Genomic DNA, 5,806 nt, shown 5'->3' with positions numbered 1-5,806 from the left:
AATTAAAATTTCCAGTGTGTTAAAATGGATCTATTTGTATCAAAAATACTTTAACTTCTGAATATCTTACTCTGCATAATGATGTCTACAAGCACACTGATGCACAGTGAAATATCTTACTCTACATAATGATGGGAATGTCTTTTACATTCTGGTCCATTGTGATGAATAATTGAATGAAGATCCTGTCCCATAATTGATTTCAAAGGACAGAAAGTGCATACCTCACTCATGACCCCTTTAGTGATATGTACATATTCAAGCTTGATTTATTGATTCTTGCTTATAATAAAATGCAGTAGGCAGGGATGCCACTTGGGATGATTAAACCTTGAAAATGCAATTAGTCCTTATGTAAGATGTCCATGAGTTTTTATATGATCATGTATAGCCGTGCCATACTGCACCTCTTCACGTGTTTTTTGGGTATGTTCTTTAGGAGAAAAGGACTCTCAGGAGGTGGCTTCCAAAGGTAAATCCTCCACATCCATGGGCAACCTCATCCACACATCTAAATACTTCTTAAGGCACATGCCCACGAGTTAGATGTTTTTCCAAACCACAAGTTTTTCCAAATGTAGCCTACTTATTTGTTTGGATGTACAAGTCAACTGAATTGCAAGTGTTCCATCTAATCAAGAGATATAATAGGTTGTTTATATCTACTCGAAATATTGCCCAACTATCCATCCAAAATTGCAAATGAGAACCAACATGAAACACCCGTTCAGAACTAAATTTTTTTCTGCTTATATCATTGAATTCTGAATTTGTCTGAGACACAACAACAATCAATGCTACTTGTTCTCATCGCTTGCATGTTGTACTGAAGGTTGCATCTTTTTTTACAGTGTACAGGAAAGGTGAAGATATGAACTGCCACTCTGGTGTACTTGCACGTTCTTGCAGATTCCCTTAGTTCTGTGCTTTTGCCTATGCTCTTGAGTACCATAAGACACCAATGCCCTTGAATTTCAAATATGACCACCATTCCCTTTCTTCTCAGCTCTTGGTTTGAGCCAATGGGCTGCACATTTTGTAAAAGTTTGCATGCAACTCTTAACTTTTGTTCTTTATGCTACATGATATTCTGCTAGTTGAGATCCACAACTTACTGATTGCTCAGAAATTTCTGGGAGCTGATAGGCGGCTACAGTTCCATGGTGGCATGTTGGATTATCTTTTTTTCCCTGTATGTGGATTTTTTGCAGGTTGACTACTTCAGACAATCTACTTCTATCAAGTCTTTTGGTATTCCCCAACATTTCAAGTCTTAGGATTCTAGTTTCCTTTCTCTGAATAAGTAGAGAAATAGAAGCGATGTATCTCTCCATTAGTTTGCAAACAAATTTTACAAATGATTGTAAATGGATCTAACATGCAAAATGGGAAAAGGAGACATTGCAAGATTGAGCAAACTGAAGAAGAGAAACTAACCTCATCTTTTATATTAAATTCAATAGGAGTTAAAATGCTAGGGTTATTTATCCATCGAAGTAAATCTAGGCCCTGTTTGGATATGAGGAATCTGTGGGAAAAGAATTCTTTTTGCAGAAAACTACTATTGTTTTTTGTTTCCACTGTTTGGATAGTAAAAGACTAAGGAATTCTCAATTCTATTTCCACTGCAGTCATTGCATTTGAAAATAATGATTACCTTTTTGGTTGAATCTGTGATGGTAAATTAGTGTGGATTTTCTTTTATATCTGTTGATTTCTGAGAATGAGGATTCTTTTGCTAGAAACCAGAATAAGTCTGTATAAATTGCATTTTCCTTTGCAGGAACTCATTTAAAATGTGGGTGATCTAAAGTTGAGTTGGTAGCAAAGCGATGCATCCTTTCTATATATATATATAAAATTGTAGATACTATTTAGTAAGACTAATTAATACTAATGTTTCTATAGTCTTTTAGACAACTAGTGGTGTTCCTCAATGCTTAATCAGATGATTTGGAAACCCTAAAAAATGACTCTCTCTCTTTTTCTTTTTCTTTTTTCCAGCTGTTGTTAGTTGGAGAGACTAGGAAAGAAGAATCAGAATTTCTCCATTTTTTGGCAAGTCTTCTTCCTTTCAAAATCTTTATCATCAAGAAACTTCTTGATATTTAACGATTACATATATTCCTTAGAACAAATGGATACAACTGGCATCAAGAAACTTCCTTTCAAAATCTCGATGCTTACTATCAACTACTTGCTATGCCGACCTCAAAAAAAAAAAAAAACCTTTCACAGGTCTTGCAATGTAAATCAAATTTTAATTAATTAATTTATGCATGATATGCTAAAAGAAAGAACATTTCTACATGTCAAAATGGGTCTCACTATAGAAAACATTTATTTCATGATTTCGCAAAAAAAAATGAGTAGAAAAATAAATCACAAGTGGAAAAATTCCACAATTAGTTATTAACTGATTGCAAATCTATTTCATAATGAGGAGCCACAGCTTAATCAGATGTTGACAGGGTCTGATGCATAGGCATGAGACATTCCAATAGGTTTTGCATGTTCCTTGGGTCTTGATAATCATAAAGGAGAAGGAAATAAGATACAGATCATACAATCATTAAATCTAGTTCTAGTTTAGAAGGCACTTTTCCTGGTTCTTCCACATGGGAATAATGCTAATGCAATCAAGTTAGCATCAAATCCAGCTTTCGGCAACCACACATTGTATATTGATTACTGTTTTATTCAAGAGAAGTATCAGGCAGGGATCATTGTACTTTCTTGGTTCTCTATTATGATGCACATTGCAGATGTGTTTTAGGCATTGACTGCTACTGTGCAATATTTTTAGTCAAAAAACTGGCACCTATTGATCCATCCATGTCAGTTTGAGCTGTTTTAGATGATGATATGTTATGCATTATATTGGTTCTATGTCATGGTCATATGATGTAATGGTGCTGTATTTAGGGGTATGTATATCCTTTCCTGATATCTTTTAATTGGATACAACCCAAATGGTGCCAAGGAACAATGCAGAGTTTTTATTCTGACCAGTATTACCTAAAACACCAAACACCCCACGTTTTCCGTTCCAGATTGAGCAATCCAGATTATGGGTCATTTGTGATCTGGGCAATATTTTTAGCGACCCAAAATTATGGTTCTATATTCTTAATATTGATAAAGTAAATGAAAATTTATGTTTACAATGAAGATACTTCTACTTTTATTATTTGTTATAAATTTATCATATAACAGTAAGCATGCAGGGTCTATAATAATAGCATCCATCATTTCAAATATGAATTAAAATATGATTTCATTTACAAAACCATATTGCATACACATTATATGTATTGGAGTGACGGATATGAACCTACCCCGAGCGTACCACGTAATGGAGGAAGTGGCAATGTAGCATATTGCATGCTGGTTCCCATACTATGTACCAAAATGATCCACGATCCAGGTAACCTTGATTTGGACACTGTTTAAATTTTTACAACATAGGTAATCATTTTGTAAATTAATTTCTTACTCCCAAAATTAGTTATTTCAATATTGAAGGAGTTGTTCCCAAAAGGAACAAGACATCAATCAACAGATTATGAGGTTGTCTTTAAGCCCACCAGTTACTCTGTTATAGGATCTTGCTAAATCCCCTTTTTAAATTTAGAGAAAGTCAGTAAATGTTTTAGCTATTAGACTATCAAAAATACATCGAGGGCATCGATTCTCAAATTAGCAATATGCTGACTTTCATTTTGTAGGATGCCAGAGGCAAGGAGATTGAGGATGTATTATTTCTCTCGGAGATCATTTGTACCGTATGGACTATATGGACTTGGTTCAGGTTGGGCATTGCATCTCTTGCATCATTGTGCATCGAGGATAAATTCATTTTCACAAACTTGTATGTTTTAATCTTTGGAATTACTTCATTTCTAGGGCCATCGTCAAAGTGGCGCAGATATTACTATTGTTTGTCTCCCTATGGATGACAGGTATTAATCAGAACCAATTCTTGTGGTTGCAGAATCTGAATTTGAGTTACTTCTATAAATATCTATCAACTACCTTTTTCTTCAAAAATTTAATTCATGGTTTTATTCTAATTTGGAGCATCTTTCTTCCTTGACAGTCGTGCCTCAGACTTTGGTTTAATGAAGATAGACAACAAAGGGTTCTTTTCTTTAATGAAAAGCCCAAGGGAGAGGAATTGAAAGCAATGGTAATTATCCCGATACCTTTATGTTTGCATCTACTAATAGGATTAGACTGAAATTAGACCTCATGAGTATGAAGCGATTCTACAATTTTGCATGATTGCGTGATCTTCATTTCAAATTCCTTGGGCGTTGGATACTACAGTTTTGGGCCTGTCACGAGAGGAGGCTGAAAAGAAACCATACATTGCTTCCATGGGAGTGTATGTCTTCAAGAAGGAGATACTCTTGAATCTTCTAAGGTATGGTATTCAAGCTGCATGTAGATTCTATGATTTTTAAAAGAAGATGAAATTGAAGTTTGATAAGAAATGTTCCCTACATATCTGATCCTGTGAACCGTCACATCTTTTGTTCGAAATGAGTGACAACGCACATGAATTGGCGTGCAGAAAATTTAATTAAAGTTCCTTGTGTGATTCATTACTATTATTACTCTTTTCCAAGTCATGATTCTTCTAGGACAGTTCCAGTCTCTGTCTTCGTGGTTTTGATGTCTCTGTGAACAATTTTCAATCTTGATTCTTCATGGAGATATGCCAAACCTCTAGTTATCCCGACACATATCTTGTGCCTCATCAACCAACCCAATTTCAGCTGACATTCTTCTGGGCCTATAGATATCCAAAAACAAAAATCAGACATGCATTTTATTCACACATCATGACACCAATTATAAATGTTGGTGAAGCAAATCATACCAAACAGCACACAAGGAAGTTACTTGATACTCCAGCAGCACATGATGCCTAATATGCAGGCACATCAATATGAACAAAACTTCACACATCCAGTGCAAGCAGGTCTTGCTGTCTCTGTTCTCTTTAAAGTTGTCCGAGTATCTGGTTCAAAATTATTGATAAAGAATAGAAAACCAGACTGCAGAAAGGAAAGATTGACCAATTCAGAACACAAATATTACTTGACTGATTCATGTGCTGTTTGGATGGATAATTCACGCCTACAGTCCAGATTGAGTAAATACTCCATTCTTGCTATTTCGATATTTGAAATCTCATGATTTGTACCCATTTCATGTCCCTATTGCAGTTTGCTCCACAGGCAAGCTCAGAGGTTCAGAATATTTACATTTGTGTTTGAGTATTTACATTTGTACCTTCCAGGTTTTTGTTTTTAAGTTTTACAGAGGTTTTTAAGTCGTACATTTCTGCTTGTTCTTTTCATTTAGACAGCTTTGCTTGTGAAACTCATGGAGTTTCATTGTAGGCCGAACTGATTGCAAATGAAAACAATGCAGTTCCAAGTAAACAATAGATACGAACATTTTCTTTTCTTTTCGTTTCTTTTCTTTTCAGATTTTTGAAACATGTGCACAAGCAATGCTATACCTTACGTGTGAGTACGTGCAAAGGCACTCTCGGGAGTTGAAAGGGCAAAAATGCCCTCGGCTTGAAGGGCTGCACGAGGAAAAAACAATTCAATGTCACTCACTCTGCAGCCTCCAAGCAAAGCCCTCCAAATAGCGACATCAGGTTCAAAAGGCATCTCTCTAGCTAACAAATGTGCTTCCTCGAGCCTACCATTTCGGCCAAGCAAATCAATCAAACACCCATAATGCTCGATCTTTGGATCCATCCCAAAATCTCTCTTCATACTAAATT

General features: G+C 35.5%; 1 long non-coding RNA gene across 1 annotated transcript; it reads left to right on the top strand.

The window, feature by feature from the left end:
* The first annotated feature begins 3,590 nt into the window (after positions 1-3,590).
* Positions 3,591-4,613, top strand: LOC131222355 (uncharacterized). Its single transcript, XR_009160011.1, has 3 exons — positions 3,591-3,811; positions 3,907-3,962; positions 4,100-4,613. It is a non-coding gene; the product is annotated as an uncharacterized LOC131222355 (long non-coding RNA).
* Positions 4,614-5,806: the final 1,193 nt, after the last annotated feature.

Source organism: Magnolia sinica, chromosome 13 (genome assembly GCF_029962835.1).
Source record: "Magnolia sinica isolate HGM2019 chromosome 13, MsV1, whole genome shotgun sequence".
In the NCBI taxonomy this organism is placed as follows: Eukaryota; Viridiplantae; Streptophyta; class Magnoliopsida; order Magnoliales; family Magnoliaceae; genus Magnolia; species Magnolia sinica.
This window is presented reverse-complemented; position numbering and strand designations above follow the sequence as displayed.